Genomic DNA, 27,452 nt, shown 5'->3' with positions numbered 1-27,452 from the left:
CCTCCCTCCCTCCCTTCCTTCCTTCCCTCCTTCCTTCTTCTGTCCCTCTCTCCCTCCCTCCCTTTCTTTCTTTTTTGCAGGTCATATTATACAAGACACTGTACCACACCCCACGTTGTGATGATAATGGTTACAGCTAGTGAGGAAGGCCATAGAATGCACACTTCGGTGCCAGGAACTGAATGGTACAAGACAGCACCCCCCCAGCCTAAAAGCAGGTCAGCCTTGCCTACCCAGGCACAGAGAGGCAGCAGGGAATGAGGTTTCTGGTTAGTTCAGTGATCTGCCTTACCAGATGTATTCGTGTGCTAAGGCTGCTGTCACAAAACACCACAAACTGGTTGACTTAAGCAACAGACGTTCATTCTTTCCCAGTGTTGGAGGCCAGAAGTCCAAGATCAAGGTGTGGGCAGGGCTGTGCTCCCTCTGAAGGCTCTCGGGAGGGATCTGTTCCAGGTTTGTCTCTGAGCTTCTGGTAACTCCTTGGCTTGTGGCAGCAGAACTCCCTTCAAATCGTATTCTCCCTGTGTGTGTGTCTGTGCCCACGTTTCCCCTTTTTATAAGGACACCTGTCGTATTGAGGTAGGGCTCACCCTACTCCAGTATGACCTCCTCCTAACCATTACATCTGCTATGACCCTATTTCCAAATAAGGTCATATTCTTAGGAGCTCGGAGTTAGGACTTCAAGATAGGAATTTAGGGGGATACAATTCCGCCTTGAATACTGGGTAATGTGGAAATCATTCTTATTTATTTCAGAAAAGTAGTTTTTATTTCAGAAAACTTTCCTGAAACAAATAATTTCATGTCCCTCTACAGCATAGCAAAAAGAGTCTTGGCACTCAATAAGACAGGGACCTACTGTCTTGGGTTGGTGGTGGGGTCAGGGGTCTCTACCATCCTGAGGTCCAGGGGCAGGACTATAGGGGTTGTATGAGGCAGAGCTGGAGTCCTAGAAGCTGGGGCTTGTCTCTGAGAAGCCCCATGCAGAGCTAAGCCTCTGGAATCTGGCGCATTAACCATCTCACCCAAAGGGGATGTGTGCCCTCAGCATGTCACTCATTAAGCACCTACCCTCCCCAGTCACAGCTTCTTACCTCCAAAATACAGGGAACAGTACATGCCTCATGAGGTTGTGTGGGGAACTGTGGTAGCCTGAATAATGCCCCCCAAATATATCAGGACCCAATCCCTGGAACCTGTAAACGTTACCTGATTTGGAAAAGCGTCTTTGCAGATGTGATAGAGTTACTCCCTTAAAATGGGCAGATCATCCTGGATTATCTGGTGGGCCCTAAATACTATCACCTATATCCCTATAAGAGAGAGGTAGGAGGAGATGTGACACACACACAAAGGAGAAGGCAATGTGATAATGGAGGCAGAGATTAGAGGGACGCGGCCATAGGCCAAGGGATGTGGGTAGCCACATGGAAGAGCTGCCAGGAGATGCAATAGATTCTCCTCTAGAGCTTGATTTCAGCACAGTGATGCTGACTTCAGAGGTCTGGCCACTAGAACTGTGAGAGGGTCCCCTTCTGTTGCTTAAAGCCACTCAGTGTGTTGTGATTTGTTATAGCAGCCACAGGAATCAACACAGAACTAAGCGAGGCAGCCTCCTTGGAGTGCGGAGGCCCACCCGTGAATGGTTGCTGTGGATTGCAGACAACCTCAATGGGGGCTACTGTGCATTCTCGAATGCATGGCAGAGCAATGCTATCTGTTCTTCAGTCCGCATTTTCCAAGTACTGTTCACGAGTCAGCTCCTGTCTCCTGGTGCTTTCAGGCAGCATGACAGGCACAGAAGCAAGGGATCGGAACATTCTGGATGCAGAACAACATAAAAGAGTATGAAGCAGAGGAGTGAAATCTCCAGGCGGGAATGGGAAAGGCCACCCTGGCTGCGGCACCAAGAGGCCAGGAGACCCTCAAGAGGCTGATGGAGGCCGGCAGGGCCACACTCTGACTGTTATGAGTCTGAGACACTATTGTCTTTGTGGGTCTCTTCCTCTAAGAAAAAATATTAAAAATACTACCTCTCACCCATTGGGATGGTTGCTATCAGAAAACCAATCAAACCAAAAAACAGAAATTAACAGTGTTGATGAGGATGTGCAGAATTTGGAACCTTTGTCTACTATTGGTAGGAATGTAAAATGGTGCAGCTGATGGGGAAAACAATATGGTGCTTTCTCAAAAACTTAAAAATGGAATTCTCATATGATCCCCAGCAATTCCACTTCTGGGTATATACTCAAAAGAATTGCAAGTAGGGACTCACGGATATTTATATGCCCATGTTCACAGCGGCATTATTGACAATAATCAAAAGATGGAAGCAACCCAAGTGTCCACCTATAGATGACTGGAAAGCAGATGTGGTCCATCCATACAATGGGATATTATCCAGCCTTAAAGAGGAAGATGATTCTGACACATACTGCAACATGCATGGACCTGGAGTTCATTATGCCGAGTGAAATAAGCCAGACACAAAAAGACAAATACTACCAGGGCCAGGAGTTCAAGACCAGTCTGAGCAACACAACGAGATCCCTCTCTCTACAAAAAAATTTAAAAATTAGCTAGGTGTAGGGGTGCATGTCTATAGTCTCAGCTTCTTGGGGGGCTAAGGCAGGAGGATTGATTGAGCCCAAGAGTTCAAGGCTGCAGTGAGCTATGATCATGCCACTGCACACCAGCCTGGGTGACAGATTGAGACCCTGTCTCTTTAAAACAAACAAACAAAAAATACTGTATGATTCCACTTATGTAAAGTACCAATAGTAGTCAAATTCATAGAGACAGAGAAGAAAATGGTAGTTGCCAGGGACTGAGGGAGAGGAGAATGGAGAATTGTATAACGTGTACAGAGCTTCAGTTTGGCAAGTGAAAAGAGTTCTGGAGATAGGTTGCACATCAGTGTAAATGAATTTAACACAACTGAACTGTACACTAAAAAATTGTTAAGATGGTAAATTTTATGTATATTTTATCACAATAAAAATTTAAATGTGTTAAAGCTGTATTTTATGAATGCATGAGTATAAAGACAAATATATTAACATTGCATATTAAAACATTTTCTGTGATCTAAAACTTCTTTTTTCCCCCCCTCTAATTCTGAAAGAAAGTCAGACGTGTTTGTAGGCTCTGGAAAGTATCAGGGGCCTGGCTCTGGGCCTGTGCTGCCTGGTGGGGAGGTCGGCCCTGTGGGCAGGGCCAGTTAGCAGGTGCCAGGGCCTTTCTGAAAAGGAGAGCCCAGGGTGGGTGCAATAGCTGCAAAGCCACGCTGCAGACCCACAGGACTCTACCCCCATCTCCATGCCAGACCCCTGGGGTGTGCTTGTGAGAGGTTTCATGCCCCCTTTTGTTGGTCAAACATGCCCAGTGGTTTGTCCATCATAAGCAAAGCTTCTAGGTTTTAGTAGGGACATGCTCTCCTTAGATCTGAGCTTCCTCCTCCTCTCAACTTCTGCACTTCAGCTAAGTAGATAACGGGTTCTCCTGAAAGAACTGAACTCTATGCAAAAAAAAAAAAAAGTCATCCTTTGAACAACCTTGTCTGAGGGTTTGTCTGAGGTTTCTAATCCCCGCTGTTGGGAATAAAGGCAAAGCCCTACCTTGATGAAAAGACAAAAGGTGTAGGGGGTGGTAGGGGGCCCATGGCCAAGCTACTGGGTACATTGGAAGTCCGAATTTTACAATTTCTCTCTGCACATTTTACTTTTGAGAATCGTACACATGAATCAACTGATCTACAGCAACGATCTAATAAGTAAAATGAGGTAAATTAACATAAAAGAGCAATTCACAATAGGCTTCCATTTCACAATAACATGTAAGCACAAAGGCCCCAGGTTATAGCATTCATTTTGAATTTGTTACTCTATAAGAATAACCTACATGAGGCTTGAATAATTGAAAATTCCCAATTACGGTTCCGACGAGTGGGGTTTTCCAGCCTCTTGTGAGTGACGTTCTAGACAGTCTGGCTAAACCCGTCGTAAAGGGAGAGAGAGATGCTCTCCCTCCTGCCTTTCTTCCCCGAACAAAAGCTACGATGCCTTTGTCAGGCCCCTCTTGGAAACACAATATCAATCTTGCCTTATCCATATTATTGATGGGTTGTGGGTATTCTACTGTAATTATGTCAAAAATGAAATATTTCAAAATGTGATTGGCAGGCTGATTGCAATAATGCATGTGATTAAGCCCAGCGCTTGCTTATGCAACCTAAGAGAGAATGTCAGTGGCAATTAACTGTATTTTCTGTAAAGTTTGCCAAGATTTCTCTTATTTTTTCATTGTGTTGTTGTAAAATAACCCTCCAAGGCACCTGGTGGTAGGCATATTTAAGTATTCTTCCTGGGAAGAACCAGTGGGGTTGGAGGCAGGGATAATACGAATCTTCAACTCCCACCACTGCTAGGTGAGCTTTGTCAGCCTCTGGAAGGGAGGAAGGGACTCGAACCAGGGACAAAGGCTGTGTGAATTGTGTGTGTGTGTGTGTGTGTGTGTGTGTGTGTGTGTGTGTGTGTCACTTTGTCCCAGGCTCTCCTTGTGTCTGTCTCTCTTTCACCATCTTTTCTTCCCATCCCTTCAGTTCAGAATCCTCAGAGAAGGGGCCGATTGGCTCAGCTTGGGTGAGATGCCCAATGTACTGCCATCTTGCATGGTGTAACTTCCTGCTTCGTGACCCATTGCATTGGTCACAAATGGGCTGACTTGATGAGTAGGTCCATGCCCCAATGTGAAGGAGCAGGTGTCCCAGTTGTCTGCAGAAGCTGTGCAAACACTTCAAGGCCACTGTGGCAACTGGGACCCCAGGAATAGGCTGGGCTGGGGTCCAGCTCTTCTCTCACTTCTGTTCAATGAACAATTTCAGAGAACCTGCTAGGTACCAGCCCTCAGTATGGATCCTGATAGGGATAGAGTCAGGGAAATGAGACCCCTCCCTGCGCAATGGAGTTCATGTGGAATTGTGGAATCATGAGAGGCCTGGCTGACCCTCCCCAGCAATGTGGCTGCTCTTCTACTAATGAGAACCCCTCTGTGGAAAGGAGAGTCTTGTCTTGGTCACATCCAGACATTCTGGGTTATGTCTTCAGATAGGAGAGAGTGAGCCCACTGCCAGAATCCCCAAAGTGACGCAGAATATGGATGCTTATGGAATGGAGAACTTGTCCCTCACAGTCCTGGGGGTTATCCAAAGTTTGGATGTCACTTATTCTCATAAGCCCTTCCAGATTCCCTGGGTCAGGTTGGGAGCCTCTTCTCTGCATTGTGTTCATTTTGAATTTAGCATGTTGCTTTTCACTTTGGTTTGGTCGGGTTGCCATAATAAAGTACCACAGATTGGGGAATTACACAACAGAAATTTATTTTCTCACAGCCCTGGAGGCTAGAAGTCCAAGATCAGGATGTCAGCAGAACTGGTTTCTCCTAAGACCTCTCTCCTCAGCTTATAGATGGTTGACATCTTTTTTTTTCTTTTTTTTGAGACAGAGCCTCACTCTGTCACCGAGGCTGGAGTGCAGTGGCGCAGTCTCGGCTCAGCAACTTCCGCCTCCTGGGTTCAAGCCATTCTCCTGCCTCAGCTTCCCAAATAGCTGGGACTACAGGTGCATGCCACTATGTCCGGCTAATTTTTTGTGTTTTTAGTAGAGACCGGGTTTCACCATGTTAGCCAGGCTGGTCTCGATCTTCTGACCTTGTGATCCACCCGCCTCGGCCTCCCAAAGTGCTGGGATTATAAGCATGAGCCACTGCGCCTTGCCAGATGGTTGACATCTTGCTGTGTCTTCACATCGTCTTCCTCCTGTGTGTATCCATGTCCTAATCTCCCCTTCCCTAAGGACACCAGTCCTATTGGATTGGGGCCTACCCCAGTGACTCATTTTAACTTAAGGCCTATCTCCAAATCGACCGTCACAGTCTGAGGGTTAGGACTTCAACGTATGAATCTAGGGGGGACACAATTTACTCATAACACTTTGTGATGAGTTTTTCTCTCAAGGGGACACTTGAGCACAAAGAGACATGTGTCCTACTCGTCTCAGTACATGGGGCCCAGGACATGGGAGGAGTTCCAGGAAGGCATGTTTACGAAATAAATCAACCTCGTATTAGTTTCCCAGGGCTGCTGTAACAAAGTACCACAAACTGCTTGGCTTAGAACAACAAAAATTTATTGTCTCACAGTGCTGCAGGGTAGAAGCCCAAGATCAAAGTGTGGGCAGGGCCGTGTTCCCTCTGAAGGTGCTAGGGGAGGCTCTGTTCCAGGCCTCTTTTGGAGCTTCTGGTAGCTCCTTGGTTTGTGGCTGCAGACTCTGATGTTCACACAGTATGCTCCCTGGGTATGTATCTGTGTCCTGCTTTCCTCTTGTATTAAGCATATCAGTTGTGATGTATTAGGGGCCCACCCTACTCCAGTATGGCTTCATCTTAACAAATTATATCTACAATGACCCTAATTTCAGGTAAGCTCTGATTTTAGGTACTGGGGGTTAGGACTTCAACATACGAATTTTTGAGAGACAAAATTCAGCCACAACAATCCTTTAGGGTCATGGTAAGGCTCTTTCTCCCAGACCTGATAGATAGTTTGTAAGTTTAATACCTCAGTGTGACCCTGTGATACCTGCCACTGAGACAGAGAAGTCCCCATCATGAGACAGAGAAACCCTCACAATGTCACAGAGACTATTAGGTTCAGAACTGGGAGCTGAGCACAGGTCTCTGATTATATTTCACTCTGAAATGTGAATGACACATAACAAAGCACTCTGAAACATGAGTGAAATATGATCAGAGACCTGCACTCAGCTCCTCTCTGGCAGTGTCTTCGTGGGGATTCTCACTCTAGGACCCTCCCCAAACCCTTTCCCCTTCCTGCAGAATGGCTTCCCCTCCCCAAGGCCCCTTAGCGCCTCTCCTGCACTTCCAACACCAAAGGCAGTGGGAGGCTATGCTTCGTCTTCGGCAATGTCTAGGCAGACTTTGAGCCTTGGGAGAAGAAGAATGTCTTGAAGTGCCCAAAAGTGCCTTCCTTGAAGGGAGGCCTTGGCTGGCTTTGCAGTGAGGTCTTCGATTTGACCCAGGAATGTAAGAAATCGCTGCAGAGATGGTCTTGCCATGGGAACAAAACAACTAACGTGATGTTGTTGCTTGGCTCCTGGAATTGTATTAAATTCTCATTAATTAATGAAGCCCACCTACTAATGAGGTTCTCCATATTTATGGCCATGTTCCTTCTCAAGGGACACTGCCCCCAGTGCTTCAGAATTGTGGCTATGAAGGGACACATGCTAGGGCAGAGGACATGGTAAGATTGTGCTGTGAAATAGGAAATGTGTCTGAGAAGTGTGTGTGCGCGCGTGTGTGCGTGCATGCATATGCACTGCTCCCAATCTTTTCACAAGACTGAGAAATTTTTAATTGTGTTTAATACACATAACATAAAATTTCCCATCCTAACCATTTTTAAATGCACACAGTTCAGTGGCATTAAGCATATTCCCACTGTTGTGAAACCGTCAGTACCATCCATCTTCAGAATTCTTCATTTACCAAATGGAGACTCTGTAGCTATCAAACAGTAACTTCTGTTCACAGGATGGTTTCACTAGATGAACTTCAACTTGAATTTGTCCAGTATCATGTTTATCTCTTGCAATGTAACAACCCACTCCAAAAGTTAGTGGCATAAAACAATAGCCCCATTGTATCATACGCACAATTTTGTAGGTTAGGAATTGGGGCAGGGCATGCAAGACAGTTGGTCTCTGATTCACAATGGCTCCACCTCAGCTAGGATGACCTAAACAATAAGAGATGGCTGGGGTCCTGCTGGAGCTATGTTACTGGGGCCTTGGTTCTGGCTGCTGGCTGAACTCTTTAATTTGTCTCCATGTTGTCTTTTCTAGGCCTGGATTACCCAAGATGGCATTTGCACTGACATGTCTGATGATTTGACTGGGACAGCTAGGACAGTGGGTCTCTTTGAATATGCACCTCTCCATGTGGCTAGCTTGGGCTACCCTTAGAGCAATGCGGTCTTTCCTAGGGGGATTGGACAGCTGACTCTCTCTAGGGCATGGGTGTCCAAACTTTTGGCTTTCCTGGGCCACACTGGAAGAATTGTCTTGGGCCACACATGAAATACACTAACACTAATGACAGCTGATGAGCTGAAAAAAAAAAAAAGGTCCGTGAATAATTTTTATGGTATCCACCACCACAACATGTCCTCACATTCAAAGGGTTGGACACTACTGCTCTAGAATGAGTATTCCAAGAAGCCTAGGGGGAAACTGCAAGGATTCTTATGACTAGGCTTGGAAGTCCCTTCTCCCATATTCTATTGGCCAAGCAAGCTACTAAGTCCAGCCCAGATGAAAGAGGAGGGGAAATAAACTTCATATTTCAATCAGGAGATGGACAAGGAATTTGCAGCCATCTTTAACCTTTTAAGCACATCCTGCCTATCAGCCATTATCAAATGTTCTGGGTGGTTTCTGCAAGCCCACGTCCATAGAGTTTTAGGACTGTTGTTAACCACAAATCTAACCATGTCACCTCACCTCCACACTAAAAAATATTTGACTATTCCATTGCCTCTGGAGGATGCTTAAGGATACCCTTGGCATGCATGGCTCAGTACATTCTTCATGGTCTGGCCCCTACTTACCTTTCCACTCCTCTCCTCTTATCCCTGGCTCTCTATCCTAATTTAATTCCTTGTAATTCCAGAAACCCCCTCTGCCATCTTCCTTCTGGGCCTTTGCATGCATCGCCTGTGCTGCATCCTGCCTTCCTTGACTATTTCCTAGGAGCAGCAACTCATCCTTCGAACAAGGCTTCTCCCCAAACCCTCCGCACCTCCACCGGGCACACATTTATCTTATGAGCCTTTTCACTCTTGTTTGCTCATGTGTCTACCTTCCCTTTAGCCTGGAGCCACATTTTTGCAGGTGTTCTCTTTGCCTAGGAGAGTACATGGGAAGTGGAGTGCATTTTGTCAATGTGACTGCATGCGCAGATCAATGAATACTTTGAGAACAATCAATAGTGTGGCCAAAGAATAGCTTGGCATTGGAATACCCAAATGGAAGCACTGAAGTGTCAGCAGGAATACTTAATGTAGGAAATAGCTCAAAAATTCCACTTGAGCTTCTGAAATCTTAGAGCCCTGCTCCCTCAAGTGTGCTCTGCCCTCCATCAGTGCTGTGAAATGGTGCTTGGGAAAGGGTGTTCCATGGTGAAATATGTTTGAGAAGTCTAAGATTAAACAAGATTATTTTCCCCCCTGACCGTAGAAATTAAACACAATGATGGGCATTGGAAATCTTGAAGAAAGTGCTAGACGCAATATTTCCTATACTTATTTCACTTTGGAACTCTGTTAGGGCCACTGGTCCACGGTGCACTCTCTGGGAAATGCTCTATTACTCCAGCTCTCATTGCCTCTCTGCCCACAGCCCCTTCATGGGATACTCCTGCCTATAGCCCCCACTAACTTGGGAGTGGACCACATTTCCCTGGTCCCCAGCTATTGATAAAGGGTGAGTCAATGACTAGGAAGTGCTGATCATATTCCCTCTTCCATGGCACGCAACTGAGCTGAAAGGTCATGTGGAATTGAGGTTGGAGGCAGCCATATCGGTCCATACACAACATGAGTGACAATGACAGTTCTGTGACATATTAAAATGCCCCTTTATAATGAGGAAATGGAGGCTTAGAGAAGTGAATGAACTGCCCAGGGTAAAGCTAGGATGTCAGGGGTCTCCCTACTCTAAGTGTGGGCTTTTTTTCCACTACATCACTGTTCTCTGTGGGATCTGAATCCCTCAGTTCTGAAGGAAGCACACCAACCAGGAACAGGGAAACTGCATTCACCAGGCACCGATATGGATCAGGTTTCTTAGAAACTGTAACTGACTGGGCCGGGCGCGGTGGCTCACGCCTGTAATCCCAGCACTTTGGGAGGCCGAGGCGGGCGGATCACGAGGTCAGGAGATCGGTGAAACCCCGTCTCTATAAAATACAAAAATTAGCCGGGTGAGGTGGAGGGCCTGTAGTCCAGTATTGGAGGTGAGGCAGAGAATGGGGCCTCAGCCTCCCAAGTAGCTGGGACCACAGGCATATGCCACCACACCCAGCTGATTTTTGTATTTTCTTTTTAGTCGAGATGGGGTTTCGCCATATTGGCTTGCCTGGTCTAGAACTCCTGGCCTCAAGTGATCCGCCCCCACCTCAGCCTCCCACAGTGCTGGGATTACAAGCATGAGCCACCATGCCCGGCCTGGATACTAGTATTATTGAACCTATTTTACAATGCAGTGACCTAATGGAGGAAACACACTGAGATTAATGCGGGGAGTTAAACTCAAACTTCATGGCCTTTCTGGATGGTTCAAATGTCTTTGCTTGGAGTGATGTGCTTAAAGCATTTTGTTGCAGCCCATCCAGAATGTTTTGGTATCTGCATATGGGCACGCAGAAAGCACAGCCCTCTGAAATGTGTCTTACTAACCCGCAGGAGACCCAACCCCGCCATGGGATTTGCTTCTGCTACAGCTGCTTCCAAGAGCAGTCTTCAGGGGAAAAGGATCAATGGCAAAATTGGTAGATCTAGCAAGGCTTTTGCAATAAAAGCTTTTTATGCTTCTTGTTCAAAGCATTTAAGTGCCTTTTAGATCACAGATTGAACCCTCAACATTATAAAGTGGAACCTTTTAATACCACAATACACTTCCAGAGTAAAATTCCATTATGGGAAAAAGCATTTCACGGCACCAGGCTAGATAATAATTCTCTCACGTGTAATAGGAGGTATATGAAATGTTTGATGATAAACAGAGTTTCTCAGTATTGTAATAAGACAACTCACACTGCGATGTGAGTGTGTGTGTATGTGTGTGTTGTATACACATAACAAGCCACTTCTCATCTCTGGACACCAGTTTCTTTATCTGTAAATAGTGGGAATTGGACTTGACGGGCTTCAAGTTGCCTTCTGCTGTCAGATTTTATGGAAAAGCTACTTTTTCATTCTGGGTTTCCATTTTCTCATCCTTAAAATGAGGATTTTTTGGTATCAATCAGGAAACTTTTAGTTGCAAGTGATAACTTAAAGTGGCTTAAGCAAAAAAAGAAAAAATAGGAATATAATCACTGGTTCATGTAACTAAAACTAGAGCTTGGGCAAGAGTGTTTGGAGCATGAGTGTTTGGAGCTCAGGCAAGGTTGCATCTAGACGCTCCAACAATGTCAGTGTTACCAGGACCCGGTTTACCATACTCAAGCTCCCCTTCACACTGACCTCCCTGGCTCACATAGTGGGATTCTCACTGCTTGGCGATGCCAGCAGACAGAGAACTTCTTTCTCCCAATATTTTCAACAAAAGCCTCTGGACTGAATCTCATTGGCTCAGATTGGATGGATGTCTATTCCTGAACCAATCACAATCTTCAGGGTACAAACTGCTCTGAATGGTTAGGCCTAAGTCACATGTTCACTACAGAGCAGAAGTGGTCAGGTCTTTTCAACTGCAAGGTGAAAGTTATAGATGATGGTTCCCCCACTGGAATGGTGAAGTGCAGGTAATAGAGGAAGGGGGAAACGGTGTCAGGCAATGGAAACAACCGATGTCTATTTGGGGTTTGAATTAGCTCTAGTTGGCAGTGAGACTTGCCCAAGCTCTAGGAGCTTCTGAATAATACATATTTAGTGCTAGAGGCATTTTTGAGATTATTAAATCCACGTTTTTGCTCAAAGTTGAGGAAACTGCCGCTCAGAGGGGAGAAGTGGCTACTCAAACTACTGAGTTCAGGTCTCTAACACTCATTCCATGCTAAAACTCTCCTATCTGAACTGTTCGGTTATGGAGGCCTCCCGGAAAGGGCTGACCGTGGGGAATCTGGCTGGGACTTTGCTGTTTAAACTTGATTTCATTGATAGCAATCCTTCAACACAGCCAGTTTAGGATCTTTCAGTTGACCAATGCCTTCCAAGTTTTCTGATGCGGAATCAGGATTCCCAGGTCTGATTTCTGATTTGCTATGTACTCCTGCTCCAGTCACTTAACCTCTCTGGGCATCAGTTTCTCAACGTGTGAGTTTATCTTCATACCAAAGCTCCATCTTAGTGTCTCTCCCTAAGTGCGTGCCCCTGGGATTTCTCAGGTTCTAGAAGAAGATGATCTAATATTGTCTTCCACAATCTGGGTTTCTAGCAAGCCTTGGGTAACCTCTCTCAGGAAGTGTCTGTATTTTAACAAATGAGTTTTGAGAATACAGTGGCTCTTTAATAGAAGTGTTTCAGGCAGTGTGGGATGACCATATCCCTGGCTTTGGAGAAGATGCACCTGAATTCAAACATTGCACCTCCATGTATGTGACCCTGAGCAGCTGATTTAACCTCTCTGAGTATGTATTTCCTTCTCTGAAAAGTGCGGACCTTGCAGAGTACTTGTGAGGATAAAACGATACCCAGTACTGGGCTTGGGCCAGAGCAGGCTCCAATTTGGAGAGAACATGTAGCTGTGGAGACATGCCCAGTGCCAGCGACACCTGGGGGCGGGGGAAGTTGACTGTCAGAGCAGTCTCCACTCTTTTTTTTTTTTTGGTTATTTTCTACAAAAATTTAACCAAATAGTCATAATTATGACATAAAATATACCAAGACATATCAACATTTTAGGAATCATATAATTTTGGAGCACCTGTTAATAATATGCATACACAAGATAACTCAAAGAAGGTGAAACATCATTTCTTTACTACTACAGTTTTTGCTTCCTATTAATACTACACAAACATCTTTTTCAAAAGAGAAAACCAAATTTTACATGTGTTTGTGTGTTCATACTAAACCTAATTTTAATAAAACCTTATAAACAAATTTATCCAATCTCAGTAAGCTTTGACCACACAAGGTTTCCATAAATCTTTTATAACCTCTTATATTTTTCTATTCTCTTTTTATATCTGTTTAGTTTTATCCGTATCATTTTTTTATTCCTTCAATTTAGTCTCCACTCTTTACCTCCGTTAAAGGGAATTACGCAGCAACATCTGCTGCAGTGGGTTGAATTGTGTCTCCCAAAAGGGTACATCCAAGTTCTAACTCTGGGTACCTGTGAACGTGATCTTATTTGGAAACAAAGTCTTTAATTTAAGGATGTGGAGATGAGATCATCCTGGATTCAGAGCAGGCCCTAAATCCACTGATTGGTTTAATTAAGAGAGGAATGAAAGAGAGATCTGAGACATACAGGGGAGAAGGCCACGTGCAGACAGGGATGGGGACTGGAGAGATGCAGGCAGTAGCCAAGGAAAGCCAGGAGCCACCAGCAGCTGCAAGAGGCATGGAAGGATTCTCTCCTAGAGCCTTCGGAGGCAGCACAACTCTGCGGGCACCTTGCTTTAGGACTTTGGCCTCCAGAACCATGCACTTCTGTTATAGGTCTCCACGTTGGTGGTCATTTGTTGCAGCAGCCCCAGGAAATTAATACAGCTGCCAGCCTAACACACAATGAAACAGAAACTTTGATGGCCCGGTGCGGTGGCTCATGCCTGTAATCCCAGCACTTTGGGAGGCCAAGGTGGGTGGATCACCTGAGGTCAGGAGCTCGAGACCAGCCTGGCCAACATGGTGAAACCTCATCTCTACTAAAAATAAAAACAATCAGCCGGGCATGGTGGTGCATGCCTGTAGTCCCAGCTACCTGGGAAGCTGAGGCAGGAAAATTGCTTGAACCTGGGAGGTGGCGGTTGCAGTGAGCCAAGATCGTGCCATTGCACTCCAGCCTGGGCAACAAGAGCGAAACGCCATCTAAAAAAACAAAAAAGAAAGAAAGAAACTTTCCACGTTCAGTGGCACTGACTCAAACTGCTTTTCTGGCTACAAAAGAATTCTTACCTCTGTCCTTCTCTCTCCCTCTTTTCCCTCCCTTCATTCACTCTCAGCATGTGCCCTATCTTTATGTTCAGTCTGATTACCCATAGAAATTTTCCCTACTGAGCTGATTAATCAAAATACCGAGCCATTCATACTACACTTAGGAATTCCTGATCACGCTTAAAAATAGTCAGTAACAGATATGTACAAATAAACCCAGCTATAAACGAGAGTGATTATTGGTGATTTAATTCACTCCAGGATCACAAGGGGGTGAAATCATATGGCATGGATGCGTTTTCAATGATATATTTTTGCTAGAGATATTAATACATTATACACGCTCAGGCATTGGTAAATCAGCCATACCAAATAATTCATTTATTCATTCAACAAATATTTAGTGGGTGTGCCAGGGGCTAGGTAAGCTCTCTGCCCAGGAATCTTCGCCTAGTGCAGAAGACAAACCACCGAATATGCAATTGCATTTGGATATTGAATTTGGTGATGGGTGCTTTAAAGGAAAAACGCAGGGCACAGAGAGAGAGGCAGTGGAGGGCAGTGGCAAGGGCATGGGCTATAGGGTCTGTCATCCCAAATCACAACCAGAGGGAGGCTTGCTAAAAGAAAAGCAGTTTATCTGGGAACAGAGCATTGGAATGGGGAAATGCATGCTCTGGTAAACTATGTGCATACGCAGGAAGGTAAAGGAAGACAAAGGTTTTTAAAGAAGAAAAATGAGGATTACACAATTGTTTGGAAATAATTATCCTTGGCTACAAAGATCAATAACAAGGGCGATGCCAGTCTGAGGTTAGACAGGCAATTGCTGGGAAGATGTCCTTGCAGAAGGATTTTTTCCGCGATGGCCTTTGCGCAAGATTGTGGTTTTTGCAGTCTTTCGTGATAGCTTTTAGTCAAAGACATACAAGCATGAGGAACTTCTCTTTATGGCCTTCCCCAGCTGTCTTTGTTAGGATTTCCTTAATATCAGTGACTTCATTTTGATTCTGACAACTTCGACAAGCCCGACCAGGTGGGTTTGAATCCTAGCCCTAAACTCATTAACTATGTGCCTATAACAACTACTTGACCTCATCGCATCGCTGTTTCTTAGTTCCTTAGAACTTGGACATAGCCTTTCATCTTCAGTCATGGTCTTTTTGCAGGGTTTCGATGGACAGCCTGAAATGTTTATTAAGCTCCTCTAACTTGGCAGGACTCAAACCCCAACCTTGGTCTCCCCCACAGTGGGCAGTTGCTGAAATCTGTGCACTGTTCTTCTAGCCTTCCAATTATTGTTTCCCCCTTGGGCTCCTTGAAATCTTGCTCATGCATGTGCAATTCACTAATCAGCCTGTGATTTCAGGGGTGTATATATGGGGGTTTTAGGGCTGCCTCTCGTGGCTACCCCCATTCTGGGACGTCTGCCTTCCCTCAGTTTCCAATTGCTCTAGCAGTTCAGAACCCCATCCTCTGACTCCTCAGGGTAATAAAACTGTGGTTTTCCTCTTTTTTTTTTCTTTTTGAGATGGAGTCTCACCCTGTCGCCCAGGCTGGAGTGCAATGGCGAGATCTCAGCTCACTGCAACCTCTGCCTCCTGGTTCAAGCTATTCTCTTGCCTTGGCCTCCCGAGTAGCTGGGATTACAGGCTCGTGCCACCATGCTTGGCTAATTTTTTGTATCTTTAGTAGAGACGGGGTTTCACCCTGTTGGCCAGGCTGGTCTGTAATTCCTGACCTCATGATCCAACCTCCTCAGCCTCCCAAAGTGCTGGGATTACAGGCGTGAGCCACTGCATCCAGCATGATTTTTTTTTAATCTACACTCACTTTTTAGGGTAGCCCATCCATCCTCATGAATGATCCATTCCCATCTCCAGCAGGCAACTAGATGTTAATAATTCCCAAGTTTTCATCTCCACCCCCTGATATCCATGTAGATTTGAACATAAAGATCCAAACATAAGCTGGGTGCAGTGGCTGACACCTGTCATCTCAGTTATTTGGGAGGCAGAGGCAGGAGGATCACTTGAGCCTAGGAGTTCAAGACCAGCCTGGGCAATAGAAGAAGATTCCATCCTTTAAAAAATTCTAACATAAAGATAGAGAAAAGGGCCTTGAAGACTTAGAAACTGGAGCCAAAGAAGAAATGTTAGCATAAGGAGTTTTCATAGACAAAAACAGAAATCAGGGCAAATCAGTGTTATAGAAGCCAAGAGAAGAATGTACTTGAAGAAGAAGAGAATGGTCAATTGTGGTGAATGTTGAAAGAGCCCTGGTGAGATACAAACTGAACAATGGTAATTGTAATTAGTGTCACGTGGTCGTGGGTGGCCTTAGCAAAGATGCTTTTGGTGGTGTGAAGGAGGTAGATGCTGCATTAGAGAGGGTTAACGTATGGCTGGAGATGAGGAAGTGAAGACAGAGATCCACCCAAAGAGAGAGGCTGGAGCTAAGCAGGTGCTGTCCCTGGAGAGTAAGAGATGAGGGTAGCAATTTCTCAAATGCACTGAGCCTCTTTCATATTTCCATGCCTTTGCATATGCCCTTCTCCCTGCCAGGAATGCCCTTCCCATCCCTATTTGCTTGAGTCATATCTACTCCTTTTTCAGAACCTCAATCAAGGGTCCAGCCTTCCCCACCAGCCCCTTCCCTCCACTGGGTTGGCTATTTCTCCTCTTTGCTCATGCATTTCCTCCCTCTCACCACGGTCATAACTACTGGTGATTAAATAACATGCTTTCTTTCCCTCTGAGTTTGGAAATAAATGGAAGTATAGGCATAGAATCACACAGATGATATTCAAAATGCTAGCCTTATTATACGTAAAACTTGATTGGAGAATATGGGTTCACCTGTGGCCAATTGAGCTTCCTTAGACTTTGGCTCCAGATCTAAATTTTGGGGCGACTCTGCTGAGGCCAGCCATTCACAGCCAAATGCAAGGAGTCCCTGCCCCACACCTGTGAGCCTCTAGAGAGGGATTTGTCCTTTCAGATCTAGTTAGGAAGGCAGGTCTTGGGCCTGACCCAAGCTTTCTTACACCTTGGAGGCAGGGGCAGGCAAGCAGATAAAGAGAGACAGTGAGAGAGTGGGTGGGTCAGGGGAACTCAGCCTCATGTTGGATGCTTTCTCCAAGTCTTACTAATCTGGCAAGTCACTTCTCTTTACTCAGGAGGAGTGAGTGGGAGAGAGGCTACAATTTCTTTCCAGGAGTACATCTCCTGGGGTGTGGAATCGAACTTTCCTCATGAAAACTGGCTGGTGGGAGCAGAAATTCCACCTCATAATGCCACCGCCCCCTTGTCCTATCACCGTAAGTTTGTGTCCATCTGCCCTCTTAGAGTGTGGCCAGTTGAGGACAGCAATCTTTTCTTGTGCATTCCTATCCTGAGAGCCTAGCACTGTGCTTGGGACACACTAGGTGCTCAGTCTTTATTTGTTGAATGGTAAATGAATAAACATCAGATTAAACCAACGGAGGCGCCCAAAGTCCCTGCAATATGTCCTGACTCCTCTTAAAGCTGCTTAACAGATTTGCAAAACACCTGAGGCTTATCTCTGTGTTAAGCTGAGACCAATGACAGTGAGGGGAAAGAATGATCAAGTTCACAATTTATCCTTTGGTTTATATTTTAATTCCCAAAGATAAATGATACTTCAGTTAGATCATGCTTTCTGTCTCTTTTGCAGGTGTTAGCTTATGAAAATATTGGCTGAGCTCAGCTCCCTGGTGTGAAATGCAAGTCCTGGGAAATTGAAACATACTTGTTTGTGGTAGCCTGGTTTCTTTTATTAATGGCCGCTAATGGTCAGCAATCAAGCCACACCTGTGAGAGACAAACAACAATTGGCTTGTTTGCTTGAAGTGAGTATAATTTATGAACTTGCTGATTATTCATTCTCTCTCTTGAAGTATTAGCTAGAGACATTTGTGCAGAAAGACAGAGGAAAATGCCCACTTATCTAATTTTAGTAGGCAGTGTGGAGTTATCATGGCTTTGGAGTCAGAGAGCCTCGGCTATAAAACCCCACTGTCACTAACTAGCCATAACCACAGCTAAAGATCCTATTTCTCAACTGTTAGGTCGTGGTAATCATACCTGTCTTTCAGAGTTGATAGTGAAGGTTAAACAACTCAGCATTGTCCGCAGGCCTCCCATAATAGGAGTGCAACACAATTCCTTTATTATTATTATTATTATTATTATTATTTTCTTATTAGGAATTCAATGTGGAATTTTTTTCTTTATTATTTAATATTTTTTCTTTTTAGGAATTCAATGTGAGACACAGTTTCATTCCTGTGCCATTCTGCTATGTTCCTAGGAGTTCTATCAATCTATTTAACATTTAAAGGTAGTTGCATCAACATCTCTCTCTCTCTCCCTCTCTCTCGATTCACGCTTTGGCCTCTTAGAAGTTTCCCTCTAATCTGAGTGACAGAAGAAAGGACTCCTGATGGGGCTCACACATAGGTGGCTGCAAGATGCTGGTGCAAGATATAGATGGAGCACTGGGCCTGGAGCCACAGCCCAGACCTCAGGAAGGGGAGGGGGAGCCAGCCTCTGGGGTGTGGGGATTGGCCCAGGTCAGAGTGGCGCAGCTCTGCAGCTCTAAGGTCATGTGTTAGTCCGCTAGGGCAGTCATAACAAAATACCAGACAATGAGTGACTTGAACAAGAGAAGCTTATTTTCTCACAGTTTACTTCGTTCTCACAGTCCAAGATCAAGGCAATAGTAGAGTTGGTATCTCCTAAGGCCTCTCACAGCGTGTGGATGGCCGTCTTCTCCTTGTGTCTTCAGAGTCTTCCCTCTGCATGTCTCTGGGTCTAAAATTCTTCTTTGTATAAGGACACTAGTGAGATTAGATGAAGGCCCACCCCAATGACCTCGTTTTTAAGTGATCACCTCTTTATAGGCCCTGTCTCCAAATGCAGTCACATTCTGACGTTTTAGGGTTAGGACTTCAGCACGGGAATGAGAGGGGATGGGGTTTAGCCTGTAACACCACCGAACCAGTGCCTGAGGGAGAGAGTCCAGGACACAGGTGAGACCTGATGCTCTGAGACCCATCAAATGCATCCCATGTGAGATTCTATCTCCTCCACTGTCTGGGATTTGGTCTTGGGGCAAGCTACAGAGAGGGTCCTTTTCAAAGACACCTTGGCAATGACACTCTTTCTCCCTTCCTTCTTCTCTCTTTTCCTCATTCTAGGAAACATATCCACTGCACTAGAAAAAGGTCTTCTGAAACTTCTGTTGTGCTCTGGCCTTTCCACCAAGGCCTTGACATTTGACACTCCAAAGCCTACATTTCTGAAACTCTGGCAATCTTCTCTGAAATACATTGCTTCTGCCATGAGTTTCAAGATTGTGTTTTAAAATTTGGAAGCCAAGAATTGCCATCATCTTTGTTCCCTTTCTTGTGGCATTCTTTGAGGCATGGGGCTGGAAAGCCCTTGTTGCCTGAACTAGGAGGAAACCACGAGGTCAGAGAAATTGGTCGGGGAGCAGGGAGGGGGACACGGTAATTCATGTAAACACAGTATAGCCTCTGAACTCCGTCTTCTCGAAAAGCCTGGCTCACTAAGATTTCTGTGACACCTCAACTGCTGGGACAGCTACTAGTGTGCCAGTCACTTGACATTTATCTTGATAATCAGATGACAGATTTCTGAGGATCAGGGACGTGTACCCATCTTTGCTGTGCAATCCCATATTCCCTTTGACATAGAGGAAGAACATAATCATTGACATCATACAGCTGCATTCAAATCCTGACTCTGCCTCTTTTTAGCTATATGACTTTGAGCAAGTTGCCTAACTTCTCCAAGGCTTAATTTCCTCACCTGTCAAATGTGCTAATAATGATACCTACCTCTGGGAAGAGCTGCTGGGAAGACCGAATGAGATACAAGATATAAAGTACTTAGGACCATGCTTGGCACATGTAACTGCCAAACGACGTTAGTCATTATTATTTAAAATATTTGTAGATAGACTAATTGATAGGGTGTGGGTTTAGCTACAGCACAGGGGTGGCAATGGTGATGACGTGGGGAAAAAAGGAAAAACGCATTTTCCATGCAGTAACTATATTTGGCAACGAGTCTTTCCAATTCTGTGTAATAAAAGGATTTTGTTTTGCTCAGAGCCCCCTTTCAGTCTCATAATAATGCTTATATATAGTGCCTTTTGTCCCAGAATCTTGGAGCAGCCCTGAAATCAAAACACGACAAGAGTTGGATGGTTGCAAAAATAAAAGCAACAATTTGCTTTTGTTTTTGACAAAACTCTCTCCTTCCTTTCCCAGTTTGCAAGTTGGCGACTGGATATGAACATGTATGTATATTTGACTTGAGTCTATGTCTAGCCACGGACAATAAATGATAACAGCTGCTTGCAGCTTGGCTCTGGGACATGGAGTGATGTGAGAGGCAGACCTCATGATGTTCAGAAGGAGAGCAATAAGAGAAGGATGAGAAGAAGGGGTAGGGAAAGCCTTTACTGAGTGCCTACTAGGGCCAAGAATTGTATAGAGGCTATCTCATTTAATCCCAACAGCCACTGCCATTTATAGATGAAAACGAGGCTCAGCAAGATTAATAATTTATACAAGGTCACATAGCAATTAAGTGGTAGAGGAAGGTTTCAGATTCAGCCCTCTCTCAATCACGAAACCCATGTCCTGTTGCATTAACACATTGCTTCTGTCTTTCTCTAACAGTATTTGTCTTCACTTTCAAAGAGTGTAAAGTGAAAGAAAGGAGGAAGTCCACACCCTTGGGTTTGGGGGCATTGTATCCAGTGTGCAATGTGAGAAGTAAAATGAAGAGGAGAAATGATCTGGAGAGACTTTCTGATGAAGCAAACACCAGGTATCCTAGAATTTCAGCAAATCTAAGACTCCATCAAGTGTTAGATGCCCCATTATTTTATGTATTATTAATAAAGAAAAAAACACTGCCAATTATAATTGGCATTGATTGAAAGATACATCCAGATTTCAGAGGTATTCAAGTAGGAAAAGTGTGCATCTTAGAATTGATGATAGATTGCATTTATTGGTGTCTCTCTTCTCTTCTGTATTAGTCAATGTTTAACAGGGGATACAGTTAACTGTGTCCTGTTAACCTGTTAACCTGCTAGATGTTTAAAGCACAAAGAGATTTAACATAGGGATTAAAAAGCACTAGCTCAAGCACTGCAGAACTGCCTTGTCAGGGGCACCACTAGTTCTGCAACAATCTAAAGGGGAAGAATGAGGTGGCTGCCACTGGGGCTAGAGAGTTTAAGAACCCTGCAAGAGTGTTAGCCAACTGTACAGTTGGAGAGAACATAGCCCGTAAGACTTCCCTCGCTTCTGAAATTAATTGCAAAATTTGAGGGGCTCCCTAAACCTTCTTCAATTTGGATAATTTTCTAGAAAGATTCCTAGAACTCATAAAAGCTGTAATACTCATGGGTATGGTTTATTACAGGGAAAGGTTACAGGTTAAAATCAGCCAAGAGAAGAAGCAGAGGCTAGAGAGGGTTCCAAATTCACAGTTGCATGGTCTTCTTTTCATGGAGTTAGGATGGAGTTTCTTCCCAGTATCACTTTGTGAAAATACACATGGAGTGCTGTGGACCAGGGAGGCACATGCAAGCCTTGGTGTCCAGAGTTTTTACTGGGGCTCTGTCACGAAGGTATGGTTGTCCATATGGCTGATCTCAGTCTCTGGTCCCTATGGACCACACTGATACAGTGTGACCCAAAGCACTCACCCTAAATTGCATTGCTGGTGTTTCTGGCATGAGCAACCAGCATCCTAAGACCATCTGGTGTGACCAGCCCCCACCCTAAATTATATTTAGACTATCTGATGACCCAAGGCCCCCAGGCAAACAAAGACACTTCTATCAAGCATGATATTCCAAGGGCTTCCAATTGCAGAGAATGAAGGCCAGACCTGTCTTTGGGCAAGATCCATATCTTTACTACATAAACTCACAACTATATCAGGAAGCTGATACTGCTACCAAACCAACACATGAGTGTCTTCTGACAGTCATGACATTAGGGACAAGGCAGTGGAACACAGCTCTGGAAAAATTCCAAGACAACACCATGACCATGTTGCCACCTCACCCTGCCCTCCAAATCTTCCTTGAGGACTTTAACTGGTGGAACTTTTTGCATCCAGAGCCCCAAGTACTAGGGTTTCTGGGAAGTGCAATTTTTAGTTTTGCAGCCTGTGCAGTAGGAAGGTACAGAATAAGGTAGTAGAAATGGATGCTGAGTGTCGACAGATCATATCGAGCACACCTCCCAACAAGAAGGCAGAAAGCAACCCACCTGCAGGCAGCTTACATCATCCTCAGCCCAGAGAATTTCACCAGGGCACTGGGAAACAATTCAGTCATTCTGGGAGGCCCACACATTAAATTTCCCTCTATTATTAATCCCTCAGGATTTCAGGAAGATAAAATAGTCATGGCATTTTGAAAACCAGCTCAGAAGATATAAGCATATGAAATGGTGAGTGTTTGGTGAACTGCCCAGTAGAGTGGTTAAGCATTTGGTCTTCTGAGTCAGTCGAAACTTTGGCTTAAGGCCTAACTACATCATTTACTAGCTGTGTGACCTTCAGCAAGTGACTTACCTTCTCTGAGCTCCAATATCCTTATCTCTATACCGGGGATAAAGTAACCAATCTCCTAAAATATTGTGAAGATTTCTGGAAATGGTGTTTATAAAGTATTAGTGCAGTTCCTGGCAAATGCTTCAAACTCAATAAATGGAAGCTGCCATCGTCACTGTCATCATCATCATTGTCATCATCATCACCACCACTGAGGTCATTATCAGGAGGAAGAAAAGAAGGAAACATTTTCTAGGCTTTTAAAACTTCTTTCATCCACTTCTGACCTCAGAATAATTACAATAATCTATTATTGTGTCATAATATCTAAAAAAACCTATCTCAACCATTGTGGGAGGAACCATATTAGTTCAGCAGAGTAGCTGGGTTCATGCTGCCTTCTCTACCTTCTCAGGCTCCTCTGTGAGGCCTGGTAGAACGATTTACTCTCCTTCCTGCATTCTTGCTGTGGAGTCTGTGTACCTCCAGTTAGCTCTTGCCTCATTACCCTTTCCTGTGTCAACAGCTGTGATTGATATCAGGATGGATTCGAAGTCAGGCAGCTCTATTGCCACTAGCAGTGTGACCTTGAGCAAATCAGTTCATTTCACTGAGGCTTTGTCTCTTCATCTGGACACTGGGGTCATATCACCCACCTCACAAGGTTACATAAGATGGTTTTCCCAGCATGTAATAGGTTCTCATAAACATCATAGTTACTAGAATTAGTGGACGTATCTGGTTTTCCCACTGTATTATAAATGTGTTAAGGACTATATTAGTCTGCTCTCACGCTGCTAATAAAATCATACCTGAGACTGGGTAATTTATAAAGGAAGGATGTTTAATTGACTCACAGTTCAGAATGGCTGCAGAGGCCTCAGGAAACTCACAGTCATGGCAAAAGGGGAAGCAAACACACCTTCTTCACAGGGTGGCATCAAGGAGAAGTATGAGTGAGGGGGGGAAGCCCCTTATAAAACGATCAGATCTCTTGAGAACTCACTCCTACCCATGACATGTGGGGATTATGGGAACTATAATTCAAGATGAGATTTGGGTGGGGACACATCCAATCCATATCAGACACTCTGCCTGACACATGGTAGATCCTCCAAAGTCCTTGCTAAAAGGGAAATAAGGGTTCTGGGCACTTGGGATGAGATAAAGCATCAAGAGCAGGTGGGGGGAGTACAAACCAGGGTCAGGGTACTCAGAAGACCCTGATCACATTCTGCCCCTCACTCCTCTTTCCTTTCCTTTCTCCCAGGAAGTAATATTTTCTTGGGCTTTTCTTAGGCCACTTACACTGAGTAAGGACACCCTAGCGACTTTGTTCTGGATAGATCAAAGCCCTTCTCAAACATTACCTCATCTGCTTCCCATCAGCCTGGGGTGGCAGAGAGCTGGTTGGCCCAGAATGATTGTTTCCATTCTACAGATGAAAACAACAAGGACAAGGATGCATAAACTGACTCATGGGTTGAATCAGTGCTCCTGGGCAGCCCGCCAGGACAGTGTTGCTTCCTAATGACTATGGCGTTTGTTTGAAGTTTATAGATTGAGTTTCTGCCACGCTGGAGCCAACACCAACCTCCTCACACTTACCCAAAGTGCCTGGATTATTTTTATTTCTCTATACCTTTGTATTAGGGCTCCCATAGATGGAAAAAAAAAAAAAAAAGGAACTCTGGAGTCTGACTATGCAGCAAGTCAATACAGATCCCATGTATCAATTTTTGGTTGGTTTGCTTTTACAGGGAAGCTGGAAAATTTTTATTCACTAAGTCACCCTGCTTCATCCATGATGACCCCTTAACCAGGAATCTCAGTACTAGGCTATGATAGCATTCTGTACAAGTCTCCACCACTGTGCTAAAATTATTTCTTTGTAAGAATTGTCCTCATGTATTGAGGCTGGGCATAAAGGGGCAGTAAAAAGAACATTTGGAAGTAGATTCAGGGGACCAAGAATCATTGTCTAAATTCTTTGAGATTTTTTCCCCTCTAAGAATTGGGGAAATAATATGTGTGAAAAATCACAGTGCCTGACACATAGTAGGGCCTCCTTAAACATTAAACCAGAATCCCTGGAATTTGGCTCAATCCCTGGCTCACAGTAAGTGCTCTGTAAACATTTGTTTGGACTGTATAGATATTTTGAATATATGGCAGGATTATTTTTATGAACCTTTCCTACCTAGTTCAATTCTTAATTTCTTCTTCTTTTTTTCTTTTTCTTTTTCTTTTTTTTTTTTTTTTTTTGAGACGGAGTCTCACTCTGTCGCCAGGCTGGAGTGCAGTGGCATGATCTCGGCTCACTGCAACCTCCGCCTCCTGGGTTCAAGCGATTGTCCCGCCTCAGCCTCCTGAGTAGCTGGGATTACAGGTGCCCGCCACCACACCCAGCTAATTTTTTGTATCTTTAGTAGAGACGGGGTTTCACTATGTTGGCCAGGCTGGTCTCAAACTCCTGACCTCGTGATCTGCCAGCCTCGGCCTCCCAAAGTGCTGGGATTACAGGTGTGAGCCATCAGTTCTTAATTTCTAAAGCCCATCAACAGCAAGTCCTCACTGGTCAATCTTATGTATGACCCTGATCTTGATACCAAGCTATCAACTCACAAAAACGTGTCGAGGGTCTCCTAGCTTCGAGAGTTGTATCCCCATCTATAACATTTCAGACGTGTTGTCTCTGTGACAGCAGCTTGGACTGGTGTCCTGCCATGCTCTGCACTGGGAAGACATCTCAGCATGTGTGGATGATGTTGTAGGTGCTGGCAACTGCCTTGGAGCAGGGCTGCACTTAAGGAGTGTTTAACAGTGAGCCATCAGACCAAGGGTGCCAGGGCCGAGAGCTCCAGAATAAATACATTCCATTCTCACCTTACACTGTTGCTGATTTAATTGTGCTTTAAGGTCAGCCAATTGTCAACCCAGTGTGGAAACAGGGACATTTCTTCATATGTCTATTGTGAGGTTAGGGGAACATGGTCACACTGTGACGGATAAGTCCTGTTCCAAGTTTTCTTAGCATATGTGTGTGTGGGTGTGTGTGGGTGTGGGAGTGGGTGGGTGTGGGTGTGTGTGTCTTTCTCTCTGTGGATTCTGGCCACAGAGTCTTGCTGGGGGATTCCACACCCATGAGATGTGTGAATCTTGAGACTTTTTTGCTGACAAATTTTAGTGAGTGCTCACCTTGCCCATGTTCTGTTAGGGTCTCAACAGGAAGCAGATGACATAATTCGAAATAGGATAATTTGAGGAAGGTTATTTGCAATGAGACTATTTACAATGGGGGTAGGAACCACGAGGGAGGGAGCAGTAACTTGTGGGTCAGCAGCAGCCGTGACGTTATCACTTCCAGACCTGAGGCACAGGCCGGGCGCGGTGGCTCACGCTTGTAATCCCAGCACTTTGGGAGGCCGAGGCGGGCGGATCACGAGGTCAGGAGATCGAGACCACGGTGAAACCCCGTCTCTACTAAAAATACAAAAAATTAGCCGGGCGTGGTGGCGGGCGCCTGTAGTCCCAGCTACTCGGAGAGGCTGAGGCAGGAGAATGGCGTGAACTCGGGAGGCGGAGCTTGCAGTGAGCCGAGATTGCGCCACTGCACTCCAGCCTGGGTGACAGAGCGAGACTCCGTCTCAAAAAAAAAAAAAAAAAAAAAAAAGAAAAAAAAAAAAGACCTGAGGCACAAAGGGAAGGGCTATTACCGCAAAGTGGAGGGAGGGCCAGGGAGAAGTGACCTTCAGCTGAGGGATCTGCCAACTGGAGGTGATCCTGCCAGTAAGGATCCAGGGGTTTAACCTACTCTAACCAACCTTTCTTTTTCCTCCAATCTTCTGTGGGGTTCTCCACTGGGCACACTCCAAAGCCGGGGAGCACAGGGAGCACGAAGTAATTTGTAGAGGTCAGCCTCCTGGGGCAGAGGGCAGGCAGGAGAAGTATTTGGAGCAGATGAGAGCATCTGGAGGGGAAAATGTAAGACATCAGGCACTATATTGCCCTGTCTAATGGACAGAGTGATTCCAGGTTTTGTAGGGACTGAAGCTCACATAATTTTGGGGGATCTACTTTAAGAAAAATCAGCTGGGTGTGGTGGCTCACGCCTGTAATTCTAGCACTTTGGGAGGCCGAGGCGGGGTGGATTGCTTGAGCTCAGGAGTTCAAGACCAGCCTGGGCAACATGGTCGAACCCTGTCTCTACAAAAAATACAAAAATTAGCCAGGAGTGGTGGCCTGTGCCTGTAATCCCAGCTACTCAGGGGGTTGAGGTGGGAGGATTGCTTGAGCCCAGGAGGTCGTGGCTGCAGTGAACCGAGATCGCGCCAATGCATTGCAGCCTAGGTGACAAAGTGAGACTATATCTTAAAAAAAAAAAAAAAAGAAAAAGAAAAAGAAAAGTAAAATCGACAAATAAAAAACCCCCAAAGCTACGTAAACTCATTGAGGGACATGTGCAAGTGAGGTCCTGAAGCTTACGCTTCATCGGCTTCATTGTTAATCTCCCTCTGCCTGTGACTTCAGTGATTTTGACCTAGAACAATGACCCAGTGCCCAATAAGCTCTCAGTCTCATGGATGATGGAGACTTAGCTGATTATAATAAACACAACGCGGCCGGGCGCGGTGGCTCACGCCTGTAATCCCAGCACTTTGGGAGGCCAAGGCGGGCGGATCACAATTTCAGGAGATCGAGACCATCCTGGCTAACACGGTGAAACCCCGTCTCTACTAAAAACAGAAAAAAGTTAGCCGGGCGTGGTGGCGAGTGCCTGTAGTCTCATCTACTCGGGAGGCTGAGGCAGGAGAATGGCGTGAACCCGGGAGGCGGAGCTGGCAGTGAGCCGAGACTGTGCCACTGCACTCCAGCCTGGGCGACAGAGCGAGACTCCGTCTCAAAAAAATA

The 27,452-nt window shown here is 45.1% G+C and overlaps 1 long non-coding RNA gene across 1 annotated transcript in view; it reads left to right on the top strand.

Moving 5' to 3' along the window:
• LOC116485162 (uncharacterized) overlaps window positions 1-20,886 on the top strand; it is a 47,318-nt gene extending 26,432 nt beyond the window's left edge. The window contains exon 4 of the long non-coding RNA XR_004252798.2: window positions 20,645-20,886. This is a non-coding gene — a long non-coding RNA (uncharacterized LOC116485162). The remainder of the gene's footprint in view (window positions 1-20,644) is intronic.
• Window positions 20,887-27,452: the final 6,566 nt, after the last annotated feature.

This window comes from Hylobates moloch, unplaced genomic scaffold (assembly GCF_009828535.3).
Source record: "Hylobates moloch isolate HMO894 unplaced genomic scaffold, HMol_V3 SCAFFOLD_16, whole genome shotgun sequence".
Lineage (NCBI taxonomy): Eukaryota > Metazoa > Chordata > Mammalia > Primates > Hylobatidae > Hylobates > Hylobates moloch.
This window is presented reverse-complemented; position numbering and strand designations above follow the sequence as displayed.